The 15,462-nt window shown below is 35.2% G+C and overlaps 1 protein-coding gene across 2 annotated transcripts in view; it reads left to right on the forward strand.

The window, feature by feature from the left end:
- The first annotated feature begins 10,394 nt into the window (after nucleotides 1-10,394).
- LOC128983662 (transmembrane protein 169) overlaps nucleotides 10,395-15,462 on the forward strand; it is an 88,001-nt gene continuing 82,933 nt past the window's right edge. Inside the window, exon 1 of one of the 2 annotated variants that reach the window (XM_054403038.1) lies at nucleotides 10,395-10,509. The gene's annotated coding sequence lies outside the window, so the exon portion shown is untranslated. The remainder of the gene's footprint in view (nucleotides 10,510-15,462) is intronic. The other variant, XM_054403039.1, reaches the window with a different exon arrangement.

The following is a 15,462-nucleotide window of genomic DNA, read 5'->3' on the forward strand; positions in this document are numbered from 1 at the left end:
CTGTCGAACTCCGTTAAGAGATTGGCTTGAAACTTGGTACGTTGCTTACATGTTGGAACATGCTGCTTACTAATATTGCAATTTTTAAGTTTGGAAAAATAGTTTTTGTTAATAGAAATTAACCAAATTTGAAAGATTGTTCATCTGGTTTTTACTAGCTGCACAAACTAATACCGCACCTCAAAGCCTAAGTATTTTTAAATAGATCCAAGCCAAACTATTCCTTTGGTTCGTGGGTACCGTACAGTAAACAAACAAAAAACACTAAGTAAAACATAAAGTGGAGATCCAAATTTAGTAATGCTATTATCAGAAAGTCAGTGAGCTATTATTAAAAAACACTGTCTGAAAAATGGCCTTATAAGTATTTTTACTTTTGTGGTATTTAATTAATTATCTAATTTTGCTTATAATTCATGACAATAAATCTGTATAACAGTAACAATAACTGTACCAAGTCATAACTTACGAGAGTTTAAACAGAAACCCCAGTGCTAAGAGACCGAGAGTCCAGATAACAGCCATAGTCTATCAGAGCCACTAACTGATTGCCTTGTGAAAGTAGTCCTGGTAGGCACTACAGTCCAAGATCTCCGAGTATCATGGGAAAGGGAGCGAAAGCGACGTTTGTTGCGCTTGTCCCCAATGTATTCTCTAACAGACCTTTTAAGAGAAACTAGAGGACCCATGCTGCTCCGCAGAATTAAAAGAAATATAATATCCGAGAAATAATCAAATTTATGATTTTTGATTGAGTAATACAGTATCTTAATCGCATGAAAACCGATATTTCACTGAAAGTTCTTAGACCAAAATATGTAGGATTATATAATTACAAGAGGTTCTACCCGCGAATTCACGGGTGTACGATTCAGAATCCACAATTTAATTCGACTTTATATTTCATATAAAGGGCCCAAGTTCAAGAAATTCTCACCAGAAGGAATGTTAAAAACAGTGGGGCCTTCATACCTTACGTCCTGAGGTGGCCAACGAACTTGAGATGTTTGGATGATTTTATTTAAGATTAAGTGGCGTCTACAAATTAAAATGTAATGACTGTGATAAGTTTTACATAGGACAAACAGGCAGATCCTTTGCCAAAAGGGCTAAGGAACATAAACCAAATTCCCGAATAAATCCTCAAAAATCAAGTTATGCTCAACACATTAAGGACGAAGAACATAGCACTGGAAATATTGAAAATAACATTGAGATAGTTGAAGTTTGCAGCAAAGGTTTTACTCTTGACACCCTCGAGGAATTCCACATTTATAAGGCCCTAAAACAGGATAGCGATAACGTATTGAATGAAAAACTAAATTATAGTTCACACTTAATCTTAAATAAAATCATCCAAACATCTCAAGTTCGTCAGGCAAGTCTATCTTCAACAGACAACCCCCGCAGGACGAGTCCATGTCCAAAGAAGGTGCAAGGGTCATGTAATCACAGACGCCGTCGCCCTCAGTGTTCTCCTGCCGGCTCCCGCGACGGTACAAATTAACTGTTCACCACAGGCCTGTGTTCCGTCCACGAGGAGAACCTTTTATAATCAATGTACGTGTGTGTTTATGTCCGTGTTTGTGTAAATATGACGACGTCCAAGCGACCGACTATGACAAGATACTTCTCGACTTGCTAACTACGTGACCATGACGCAACTAGCGTCGAAACCATGGTTGTAAATATTACAGCTTTTTATTGAACTGGGACGAAAGTAAAGGTAACTAAACCACTATTATTTTATATTTGTCTTACCAGTTCAGGGGCAAGCCACAACAATGAGTAAACTACAAGCCAGCCATGCTTCTCTTGCCAGCCAATTCGAGAATATCAAGCTTAAACTTGCTTTCACGACATGTAACATAGATTTAAACAAGACACGTATCAAGCACAGATTAACACCGAACTATGTTCAGATTAAAATAAAAAACCGTTCATTTGCAGCTGAAAAAGGCAAACAAATAGCTGAAACATCCTGGGTGAAAGATGAAATTAAATTTCTATACAAAAAGAAAAGCATGCTAAACAAGTTACTCTACAAAAAAACACCTCGAACTCGCTAATTCCCTGCATGCATTACAATTTGATAAGCACATTAATATAATTGAATCTCGCATTGGGAAAAAGGTATTCAAAAAGAAAAAAACAACAGAAACAAAAGATTACAAAACTTATGAATAGTCAAAAACCCTGAGATGAAATCCTAGTTTTCGATTTTGAGTTTTATCCACGATTAGTCAATAAAACTGAAATACAATTTGACAAACACGAAACCGATCTCTTAAACGAAGGGCTAAAATACAGTTTTGCAAAAAATAATAAAGCTGGAATATTTGAAGAGTTAATTGCAGCTGAATCCACTGCTGGTTAAATAAAGTTTGAACCCAATGCTGACGAAGCAACGCATTATGTGCAGTTGTAAATAACAAAATAAATCAAATAATAAAAATGTTAAATGTATAATATAAAAATAAAATGTTTGTGTACCTAACGATCAGGTGTAAGTATTACTTGTTAAGCCTGCCTGTGCTGGAAAGGGACAGCTGTTGTGAACTTGTTGGAATAACAATAGAACAATTGAATGGTGGACAAACTATTAGTAAAATGTGTATTTAGAAATGTTGTGATAATTTTTATGAATAACTAGCTGTAACCCGCGGGCTTTGCCCCGTTTAACTTAGGCCTCTTTTATGCACGGCGTTTTCGGTCGGGCGAAATCGTCGGGCGGAATCGATGTCCCTTTTATGCAGTTTCTCCGCCGAGCGGAATCCGCTGATGCCCGTGGTGGGGGTGGTCAGTGCTACCAACTTCGTTCATTTTGCCATCGTCAGTGACCCAAGAATGATCCTTGTGTATTGGTGTATACTTAATTGTACATGAATAGAAATAGACGACGGCGAAGGATATGGGCTGTACGTGGCTGGTACACCCGGTTAATGAAAGTCGTAGGGTGGATGGGGCTTTCACAAACCTATATGGGTTGCTGCGAAATGATGGGAAAAGTTTGAGAAGTTCCTACGAAACAGTAAGTTTGTATTATTCCGCGGATTTAAACAAAAATGTAATTAATTCTCATGCAGTAATTTTTCCCCTAATTACATCACTTTATTTGTACTCTTCAATAAATTACAATGAATAATGATATTCTATTTCCAATGATTACCGTAGGTAATTTCAATACTGTGGATGACAGAGCGTGGGGTAGGTTGGCAGCACTACATTCCGCCCGACGGAAAACGCAGTTGCATAAAAGGGTTCCATTTGAACCTATGTAAAAACACGATCCACGAAACGCCGAAACTCGGCGGAGTCTAAGTCCTCCGTCGGCCTCCGACGGAATTCTGAAACGCGACGGAGATTCCGTCGTGCATAAAAGGGTCCCATATGATCCCATGTTAAAACACTCACCGACGGAAAGCCCGATAGATTCTGATAGATTCCGCCCGACGGAAAACGCCGTGCATAAAAGAGGCCTTAATTTTCAAGATGATCTCGTTCGCATGGCTCAATCACGTCCTGGTTGAAGTTCGTTCGCTACGCTCACTCACCTTTAGGTTGGAGCTCGTTCGCTACGCTCACTCACCTTTAGGTTGGAGCTCGTTCGCTGCGCTCACTTGCCTTCAGGTTAGCTTGTTCGCTACGCTCACTTGCCTTCAGGTTAGCTCGTTCGCTACGCTAACTCGCCTCCAGGATGAAGTTCGTTCGCTACGCTCACTCACCTTTTGGTTGCAAATTAGCTGTTGTCATAAATGTAAAAGAAATAATAGTGCTGCACCCTGTTGGTAATCCTTGTAACTTTAATGCTATTGAACATCATAGAACAGAACCAACTTGTTTAATTGAAACAGCTGTTAAGATTCATTAATTCCATTTCTCATAAGGTTAACATGGGAAACTCCAGAGCCACTGGGGCGGAGCCGATTGGACGGATCACGAAATTGATGGTGTATAAACCTATTCCATGAAATTCTACACGTATGTACCAAGTTTCGTGGCAATCAGTTCAGCGGTGTCTGAGTTTATCACGGCCAAACAAATAAATATATATATATATATATATATATACAAACATCCTCTTTTATACTTATAGATAATTTTGTTTCATATTGTAAAATAAAGTGAGTATTTATTTGTTCAACTATAAAAAGTAAGAAAACTCTTCAGGTTATGGGCCCAGAGCTGCTCATGCCATAAAACTAAGAAATAACAATCAGGGCTTCTCATGCCATAAAACCAAGGACTGCTAATGCCATAAAATAATACCCCCACCGCAGCAAACCTGCAGACTAAGCGAATTCTATTATCCTGATTGGATTTACACTAAATTGCCTTCATAAAAATATCCCATTTATTTCCTATTTAAATAGAATTAGTTTAACGAGTACTTAGGTTTGCTGCAACAGGCTGGGTAAAAGTTTTTTTTTTGTTTTTTTTGTAAAATGTTAATAGTTTAGTAAGAAATGAAAGTATTTTCCAAATTCGATCAAAATATGTTCATTATCTCCTCAATAATACCCGCAAACTACAACAGTTGACTTATTGTCCATAAGAATAACATGGGAATTTTAAATTTACAGTTTTTTGGAATTTTCTCCGTAACCATTAGGCGCACAACAACGCTTCAATATACTAAATTATTTGTTTTTTAAGCTCTACAAAATGGTTTGGAAAGAAATTGTAAAATTTTGTGTTTTTAGGGTCAAAAATGGGAAAACCCTATTTTTACCCCATAAAACCCCATATAAAACCCCGTTCCCATTGTCCGATCATGCTGGTTCGCGAACTCGTTCAAATAAATGTAGGTTTACACGTTTATACCAAATTTCATCAAAATTGGATCATTTTTGCTTGAGTTATCGCGCTAACGGCACATATATATATATAAATACAGTATATATATATGAATTTGAACGGTTGGTGTTTTTGGCCTCTAGGGACCTCAAAACGAAAAAGTAAATCGGTCCCGGGTCCAAGTCTTACCATGAGTACTACGGTAATAGCTTATTCCCTATATGGGAAATTCGCTAAAACCAAGTAAGAACAGGGCTATTCATGCCATAAAACTAAAACTAGAAGAACGAAGTTTGAAGTTGTCTCTTAACGTGAGTATATCAACATTTATTCATAATGACTAGTGAAAATGATTATAACACTATTCAAAGACTTAAAACCGTGGAAACATTTGCTATGTGGGAATTTGAGATTAGTGTGTTGTTCAAAGCACGAGAACTGATAGATGTAGTTGACGGAACTGAAACCTTAGATAAACAAGGTGATGATGTATCAAAAATAAAAAAGTGGAAGGTAAAGGATGCCAAGGCCCAACATTATATATTGCTAACAATTGATAACCAAATTAAACCTCATATTTTAACTTGTAAAAACGCCCATGAAATGTTTCAAACACTAAAAAGACTTTTTCAAAAAGATACTGAAACCCAAAAATGTGCATTACTTCAGGACTTTTACAATATCAAGTACAATAGAGTCAATTTCTCTATGATGAGTAACCTTTGCCTAATACAGAACCTAACTTATAAACTAAACCAACTCGACCAGAAAATAGATGACACAATGGTGATAACAAAGATCCTGACGATACTACCAGAAAGCTTCAGACATTTCAACAGTGCCTGGGACTCGACATCAGCTACGGAAAGGACACTCGAAAATCTGAAAGCTCGACTCGTTCAAGAGGAAAGTAAGATGAAATCCATGGACAGCAGTAGTGGTAATGAAAGTACAGTTTTTAAGGCTAGCTCTACTCAATATGAACAAGGTATGACTAAATTTAATAAGCCTAATAATGTAAAATGTTTCACTTGTCAAAAGATAGGTCACATTCAAAAGAATTGTCCTAGTAAAAAGTTTTGCTCAGTAAAAAGTAAAATGGCCCCGTAGATCTTCTGATCTTTCGTTGTGTGATTTTTTACAACGTTTTTATAATGCCAATGCCTCAAACACTTCAAGAGCTCCGTGGACGAATTCACAATGCTGTAGAATCAATGAACCTTGCGATGCTAGCCGGTGTATGGAACGATTTACAACATAGATTGGAAACTTGCTCCACGGCTAATGGACGGCACATTGAGCACTTATAGGGGTATCTATGAAAAATTTAAGAGTTCTCCTTTCTGTTGATATATTTTATAGCCATATTTGTTTAACATTAACGTCAATAAAATGTTTTAAAACCTGATGATTCTTTTATAAACGCCCTGTATAATATAAAGATAAAATGTGTACCTAACAATAAGGTAAGTATTACTTGTTAAGCCTGCCTGTGCTGGAAAGGGACAGCTGTTGTGAACTTGTTGGAATAACAATAGAACAATTGAATGGTGGACAAACTATTAGTAAAATGTGTATTTAGGAATGTTGTGACAATTTATCTGAATAATAATTTTGTTTTATATTGTAAAATAAAGTGAATATTTATTTGTTTAACTATAAAAATAAAAAAAGTAAGAAAACTCTTCAAAAAAAGATGTCCATTCAATAAATAAAAGGACAAATAATATGAATGATAAACGAGTCCTCAACAATATTAGGGAAAAACTAACAAATAATAAAGCCATACTCACAAAAGCCGGTAAAGGCAATTCAATTGTTGTTTTATACCAGAACGATTACATAGATAAGGTTACCCGTTTTATCAATGACAACGGCATCACCCTGATTGATAAGGATCCAACTCTTAAGTATACCAGTGTTGTCAACAAAACAATTAGTTCTAGTAAAAATCTCTTGAAACCCGAGGAAATTATTACTTAAATGGAGCTGTCAAACCATAATATGTTAATGTAATTTCATAAGTATATAATTCTTTCAGTTACTTCATTTGTTTATGTTTATGATCTATTATACTGAGTCTGTTCTAATATTTGTGAAATGCTGTAATAATGTTTTACTGGGAAAAATTTGTTGTAAAAAAAATCATTTATAGATACCGGTATAGGAACTAGTTAATATTCTATAATCATTGCCGTATCAACCTAGGCCCTTATCGTGAGTTTTATGAGGTTTATTTCTTTTAATTATTTTTGTGTAAACCAGTAATATATAATCCCCCTGCCGCAGCAAATCTATAGACTGAGCGAATTTCCATTTGCCTGATTATAATTTCACAAAAATATGTTAGAAAATTACCCATAATTTTCCATATTTATTTATATTTTCCTTTTTTTCTATTTTTTGGTTTGGAACTATTGTGATAGCTTTTCGTTTACAGTGCAAACCATTAAACACATTCTTTTATTATACCTTTAAATCCATCATTGGTTTTGTATCGTAGGTAGGCCGAGCCTAAATAAGTATTAACAGTATGAGTTAACAAAAACGTACTATTATCAAGTTAAGTAATACAGTTAAATTTTGTTTCTAAATTAAATGGTAGGAGTGAAACCATTTGGCATTTTCAAAGAACCTATGTGTATCTTTTGCATACTGACCCCGTTGCAAGGCACGGGTATAGCTGCTAGCAAATACGAATAGTAGCGCTGATTTGCAGTAGTAGTTCAATAAAATAACAAAAGCGACCGGCTGACCGGCACAACTAATTGTGACCAACTGGATTGATTTATTTAGTATCTTATATGCATTAGAAATCATGTACTACCACAAAGTCTTCTTTCTACATCAATTACAATTCCATAATACCCCCACCGCAGCAAACCTGCAGCCAAAGCAAGTTTCCATTTGTGTGGCTTTATTTTCAATTCAATCTAATTCAATAACGTTAGGTTTAACGAGTACCTAGGTTTGCTGCCTACAGGGAGGGTAACTAAGTGTGATTTTTAGAACAATATTATTAGAGTATGAAATAAATAAATTTGCCAAGTTTAAAGAAAATCTATTCATAAACGAGCAATATTACAACAGTTTACTTATCCGACTAAATATTATAAGTAAGAAAGTTTGGATGTATATGGATGTATTATGTATGGATGGATGGATGTTTGTGACAAGTAAACGCGAAGAATACTAAACCGACAAGGTTGAAAGTTGGTATGACGATAGCTGACATTCCCGATTAACATATAGACATATTCTTACCTCAAAAATCCTTTCAGGCTCCGCCCCAGTGGCTCTGGCCATGGAGTGTCTCATGTTAACCTTATTAAAGTAGTATTCATTTTTAAAGAAATTAAAGAATTTTGTCAGCCTTTTCAACTGCACAAGTTGGTTCTATGATATTAAATAGCATTAAAAAGTTATAAGGCTTGCCAATAGGGTGCAGCACTATTATGTTTTTTGCATTTATGACCACAGCTAATTTGAACCAACTAGCAACAAAAAGTTGTGGTACACAATGAGAACTTTACTATTTTCCATGGTTTAGGTGCAGTGGTAGAACATTAGGGCTATGGTAGATGTGTGTTACACTATAGGATACCGTATAAATTAAAAGACCAAATTGTCTTAAACCGCGTCTTCTCCCATAACTGCAATAAACATTTATACTTATATGCAAACCCCGTACGAAGGACGGGTACTCTGCTAGTTATATAGATAAAACATAGTCTCTTAGCTATTAACCTACAAAATCAGAGCTATATTGCTTCGGTAGTTTAGGTGTGGTTGAAAGAACTGGGCGCTGGGAGGCAAAACGTGATAATTCCTCGGACGATTCGGTAACTGGGATATTCCCCGCGAGCCGGGTAGATGCAGGGAGACGTCCGCTCAATTACCCACCCGAACCAGTTTTGTCCAGCTCACGCACTGTCCGCCTCACGCGGGGTAGCGGATTTTTATCCCCCTGGAATTCTACCCCCTGGGCAAACGTGACGTCACAAACCAGGGGGTAAAATTCCGGCCGCGAACTTTTGAGTTTCGCGACATCAGCTCAATGGATAAAACGCGGAATTAAACATATATTTTCACGGTTGTGAATTTAATCAGAACACATCAAATTATTAAAACCTAAAATGTACGGCCCGGATTTTTACCCCCGGAATTTTACCCCCGGATTTTTACCCCCGGATTTTACCCCCGGATTTTTACCCCCGGATTTTACCCCCGGATTTTTACCCCCGGAATTTCACCCCCTGGTCAGATGTATAAATTAGTGAGAATGATTAATTATCTTCATTCGGTTTAAATTTAATATTAACAATTTTATTATTAAGTAGCCTATCTTAATTTATTTGTAACATTAACTAATCGAACAGGTTAATAATTTTAATTTTGAGATTCGAGTATCAGGATTCGATCTTGTTGGACTGTTGGTTAATACGATCAAAATAAAACTGCAAATTCTGTTTACTTAGTTGAGATTACAAAATAATTAAATAAAGATTGGCTACTAAATAATGAACTGTTAACAATTAATTAAAAACTGAAATAAGGAAATCAATCATTCCATTTCTAAAATCGGCCAGGGGGTAAAATTCCGGGGGGTAAAAATCCGGGGGTAAAATTCCGGGGGTAAAAATCTGGCCCGTACATCTTCAGTTGTCTAAACGCTAGTTATATGGACAGGGGGTAAAATTCCGGTTTTTATCGCTAATCTAATTAATCACGCTCTGACTACTTTCATTAGACTTCCAAATCCGCGGGGGTAAAATTCCGGCCGCGAACAAACTTTTGGCCATTCAGGTTAGTACGTCATAGTGACGTCAGCTTTGCCCAGGGGGTATAATTCCAGGGGGATAAAATTCCGGTGACCCCCTCACGCACGTCCGGGGGAAACACGGCACCCAGCTAATGAGAAGCCCACAGCTAGATGTCGTCGTAAGCTCATCTATACCTCCCCTGAGTAAATACCAGCTGTCAGCTGAGGTCTGACTTAAGGGAGGTACAAATGAGGCAACGATGACATCATAGTTGAGTTCAAAATTCCTCCGTTAACAGCGATGTAGTAGAGAGCACAGGGCGTGATTTTTACTTCACTATTAGGCCTAGTTAATTACAAACTTAAGAAAAATTATAAAATTAATCTCAAAATTTTTAAATTAAACTGTCATAACCTAACCAAACGTGCTGATAATGAAAAAATCGAATGAAGGTATTACTAATCTAAAAAATAGTTTTGTTCATAAAATAAAATTATAAATGCCTAAAATTCAATTTTATAAAATTTTTTAATTATAAAACTTAACTGTCATAACCTAACCAAACCAACCAAACTTGTTGATATGAAAAAAAATTGTTGTCAAAAAGTTAGTGCTGCCAGTGGGATTCGAACCCGGCACCTTCGGATTATCAGCCCGACACGCTATTCACTACACCACCAAAGCCGATGATGGGATTCCGTATCGTTGCGGTAATGGTAATGGTGTTCCCTCAAGAGGAGATCTGACAGCTGACGTCATCGAAGGCTCTTCTATACCTCCCTTGAGTAAATACCTGTCAGCTGTCACCACTGTCACTTCACTTCCAAAGTCAAACAAAACTATTTTGGGTTATTCGGTAATTGCTACCACTGAGCTATAAAGCTCAGTGATTGCTACATATTTTTATTTGTGTGTCTGTTTGTAACTGTAATTGGTTAATTTTGTTTTGGTATGTATTGTCGTATTGTATAGTATAACGGTAGGGGAAGGTGTTGTACCATGGACCTATTTTACCTTTTTATTTTGATATGACACTTTAAAATACAATAAATGTTAGTGGAAAGTAATCATTGTTCTTAAACACAATACATATATTTTATTTAACCTTTTATCTTCACCCAAAACAAATATTTTCAATTATTAAAAAAATGTTAACAATAGGACCAAGGTACAAAATTTTAATACCTATGTTGTACCGACCTCGGACCTGCATAATGTTGTACCTTGGACCACTGATTTTAAAGTAGAGGAAATAAATGTAGAAACACATTAACATTTTATAAGATTAATAATTAGTTTTTATTTGATAAAATATAAAAAAAACTGACCCTTACAATACATAGGCCTATTTTAATTTTAACCATATTTTGTAAGAAATTCACTCAAGTTCACTTATAGCCTAGTTAAGGCCTACGTCAAATATTTTTAACTGTCTTGGGGGCTCTGTCCTGTTCGTTTATAGTAAATTAAATTACAAATGCCTATAATAAACCTTTTTGACAGAATTATTAAAGTTTGCTTTTAGTAGCCTAAGCTTATGGTCCATGGTACAACCTATGAACTAGGTCCAAGGTACAACACCTGGCCATTTTGTCAAAACTTGGTTCTAGACTATTCTAGGTTAAGATTAACATGGTTTGAATCATATAAAAATGTAGCTGAGTTGTTGGTTTATAACTTAGCACCAAATTGCAAGCTGAGATAAACACTAAAAATTAAATCAAATCTAACATAATTAAAGAAAATTAAAAGTTGCATATACTTACTTTTACCTTATAAAAACTTGTTACAGTTTTCCTGTCAACAGGACACATACAATTCCAACTTGAACACATCAGGATAGACCTCTGTTAGCTAAAGCATTAACTAATGGTTCAAGATCTCCCTTTACTTAACAGATAGTGCTAAAATGAGTAGCTTATAGGCATTGACTTTATATCAACACCTGTAGATAAAGTGTGTAGATATAAAGTCAATGGTATAGGTCCAAGGTACAACACCTTCCCCTACATACCATTTACTTTCCACTGTTAAACTAAAAACAGTATTGAATTCTTTGTTTAATGTACAATCATTTCATGCTGTATTGTCACTTCTAATAGGTATTAAACTAAGTAGGCCTTAAGACCGAAAACACTGCCTTTTATAAAAAATAAACATGGGGAAGGGTCTGAACATAGTTTTAAAATAAAATAAATAGCCTAGACTGAAAATATATCACATTTACCTTCAAAATTAATCAAATTTAACTTTTACCTAAGGCTAACATTGTATGTTACTCGCCCAGTAAGCTGTACCGTACTCGCACAAAAATCATTGTCATGCTCGCATGGTAAAACACCACTTACCGGGCTAGTACCTATGTAATATACTATTACCTTGGTCCTCTTCACCATAGTTGTAGAGACTAGGGAAGCCTCATCTTCTTTTTTCTTTGTAGTTTTTTGTGTAAACATACTGTATGTGTGTGTATGGTGTAACTTATTTCTATTTTGTGGGTTCGTTTTAGGGCCTATCATTATAGTGAGCAGTGTGTGCTTAGTGATGCGTGATTGCAAGATGTTACAATCAAAACATTTCCATTGTTTCAACCTCTCGAGACATTTTGATTGTAATTTTGCTTAGCGAGAGGATTTATCGAGATGTTCGTGACGATTGTTTCGTTTCAGCACGGCTTCTCTCGTATCTTGCATTTGTCTAGAGAACCGAGAGGCGACAAGTCCTAAACGAGAGTCTTTTTAACCAAATGTTCATGGCGATTGTTTCGTTAAGTGCGGCATCGTAATTTATTATCATCTAATTTCTATTGATTGACCCCCAATAAGAGGTAATCTTACTTCAAAACCAAGGAAGGTTTATGGATATATTACTTACTTTATCTACGGAACTTAATACCACTCAATAACAACTATTGACAAGACAATATATTTTACAAACAAAATGTTTGTTTGAATCGAAACGAGACAGAAGGTTCTCATAAATGCTATGGATTATTTACCATTACCATTACCGGTACCGGTACCCATTACTTAAAAATAATTTTCTATTTCTGTTGCCATGACAGAGTGATGAAAGTGCGTATTTATATGTCAGCAGTATATATTTTGTGCATAATAGTCTACTATTCTATAAGAATCTAGAAATACCCCCGCCGCAGCAAACCTGCAGACTAAGCAAATTTCAACTTGTCTGATTACATTTTTACTAAAATATTTCCATAAATAAGACATATTTATTTCCAATTTAAATAACATTAGATCTAACAAGTGCTTAGGTTTGCTGCTACGGGGAAGGTAAAAAGTGTTTTTTGACCATATGTCAATAGTATAAGATGAAATAATAAATTTGCCAAATTTTATCAATCCATAAACAAGTAAACTACAACAGTTTTCATTTTCTCCATAAGAATAACATGGGAATTTTAAATTTCACTTTTTTTTTAATTTCTCCGTGACCGTTAGGCATACAACAGCGCTTCAATATACTAAATTATTTATTTTTTTAAGCTCTACAAAATGGTTGAGAAAGAAATTGCAAAATTTTTTGTTTTTAGGGTAAAAAATGGGAAAAACCCATTTTTAACCCATAAAACCCCCCATAAACCACTGTTCCCATGGTCCGATTATGCTGGTTCGCGAACTCGTTTGAATAAACGGAGGTTTACACGTTTGTACCAAATTTCACCAAAATCGGATCATTTTTGCCCAAGTTATCGCGCTAACGGACACATATATAAATATATATATATATATATATATATATTGTATTTAATATTGTTCACGTTTAGGGCTACTGTAATTAATATTAATAAATAATACACCATAGTACCCTTTTTTAAATTATTTTTTTTTATTTAAGTCATTAAAAATAATTTAAAAAAGGGTACTATGGTGTATTATTTATTAATATATATATATATATGAATTTGAACGGATGGTGTTTTTGGTCTCTGGGGACCTCAAAACGAAAAAGTAAATCGGTCCCGGGTCTAGGTCTTACCATGAGACCTACGATAATAGCTTATTCCCTATATGGGAAATTCGCTAAAAGAACTAACATCCTCGTAACAACTCTCATGAAATGTAAACAGATGCAAGCAGACGTTTAGGCTTAACGAATGCAACAATCGAGAGAAACATCTTGATTGTACAAACCTCTTACTAAGCAATCGAAACAATCAATAAGCGGAACATCTCGAGAAGGAACATTTTGATTGTTCAAACATCTCACAATTGCGCATCACTCTTCGAAGAACTCATCTAATTTATAATAGCCTAAGGTTTTTGGATTATCTTTGAGTGTTAAAAAAAAGGTTTTTTGAGATTTTATTAGTTTTAGCGAATTTCCCTAGGGAAGTAGCTATTACCGTAGGTGTGGCATGTTAAGACCTAGGCCCGGGACCGATTTACATTTTCATTTTGATGTTACCAGAGGCCAAAAACACCATTCGTTCAAATTTTTATCGATGTACTCGTATATATATGTGTCCGTGAACACGATAACTTGAGTAATTTATGTCCGATTTTGATGAAATTTGGTTTGAAGGTGTAAGGCGGGATAATCTTGAATGAGTTGGCAAACCAGCATGATTGGACCATGGGAACGGGGTTTTACAGGGGGTTAAATGGGGTAAAAATTGGTTTTTCTCATGTTGGACCCTCAAAATACCAAATTTCCCAATTTCTCTCTAGCCTTTTTTAAAGAGCTTAAAAAACAAATCATTTAGTATATCAAAGTGTTTTTTTTACGGATATAAATATTGGAGAAAATTCAAAAAATTGTAAATTTAAAATTCCTATGTTATTCTTATGGAGAATATTGTAAATTGTTGTAGTTTGCTTGTTTATGGATATATTTTGATCAAACTTGGTAAATTTATTTATTTATTTTTTAAGTTATTAATATTTTACTAAAAAAAACACACTTCTTTACCCTCCCTGTAGCAGCAAGCCTAGGTACTCTTAAAACCTAATGTTAATTAAATACATTTAATTGAAAATAAATTTGGGCAAATGAAAATTCGCTTAGTCTGCAGGTTTGCTGCAGCGGGGGTATTATATGTTCTTGAGAGCATTAACAATTTTTGATACCATGCTTTGGGGTACGGTATTTTACTAGTTTTTGACAATCTATGTTGTTGGATATCAAAGTTTTTTATTGTGTTTCTTAAGTTATATTTCTTCTGTCAGTTTTCAATAAGATTTGGGGGGTTTAGTTTTAGGAGGTTCATAAAACTTCAAGGATGTAAAGGTTCGGTACAGTAAATAAGGATTTTGTTTTTGATGAATTACCTTATGGTTTACAGATCTTGTATTTGTAGATTTTCGATTGAATCTTAACGCCATTTTTTGAAGTAGCTTATTTGGATTAGGCCTATAGATGTAGCAATTTGCTGTTCTTCAGGCTATTACTCCGAAGCGCAAGTGAGATTTGAATAGTGCGTGGTAAGTTAGGCTATTTTCAAAGTGTTTTCATCTGTCATGGAGCGTATCCTTCGTATGGCAAATAACTTATTGATGATGATAATTTTTTCAAGTTTTCTAGGTGGTTTTCCCAGATCAGGTGTTGATCTATATAGTTATGCCTAGGAAAGTTGTATGAGTTGCTGATGTTATCAATGCTTCTTTGGTTGATAACTTAGTTCATCTTGTTTATTTGTGGTGGCGAAGTCATTTATTTTGTTCTGTATTGTCCATTGGCAGAAGGTTTGGTAGGTTATTGATGTGGTTGTGTGTTGTGTAAGCAATCTATTGGAGTTATAAAATTAACAAAGATGTCAATTTGTATTCGTGTTCTCTTTTTTTATGAGTTAAGAAAAATGTACACTTGGTATACTGGTTAACTGCCACAGCTTAAACATTGTTTTAAATGGAGGCCTTTAGACATGGTCACTGCAGTTGGC

This window comes from Macrosteles quadrilineatus, unplaced genomic scaffold (assembly GCF_028750875.1).
Source record: "Macrosteles quadrilineatus isolate MER2022 unplaced genomic scaffold, UCM_ALF_1.0 Scaffold_1__1_contigs__length_201487025, whole genome shotgun sequence".
NCBI classification, from domain to species: domain Eukaryota; kingdom Metazoa; phylum Arthropoda; class Insecta; order Hemiptera; family Cicadellidae; genus Macrosteles; species Macrosteles quadrilineatus.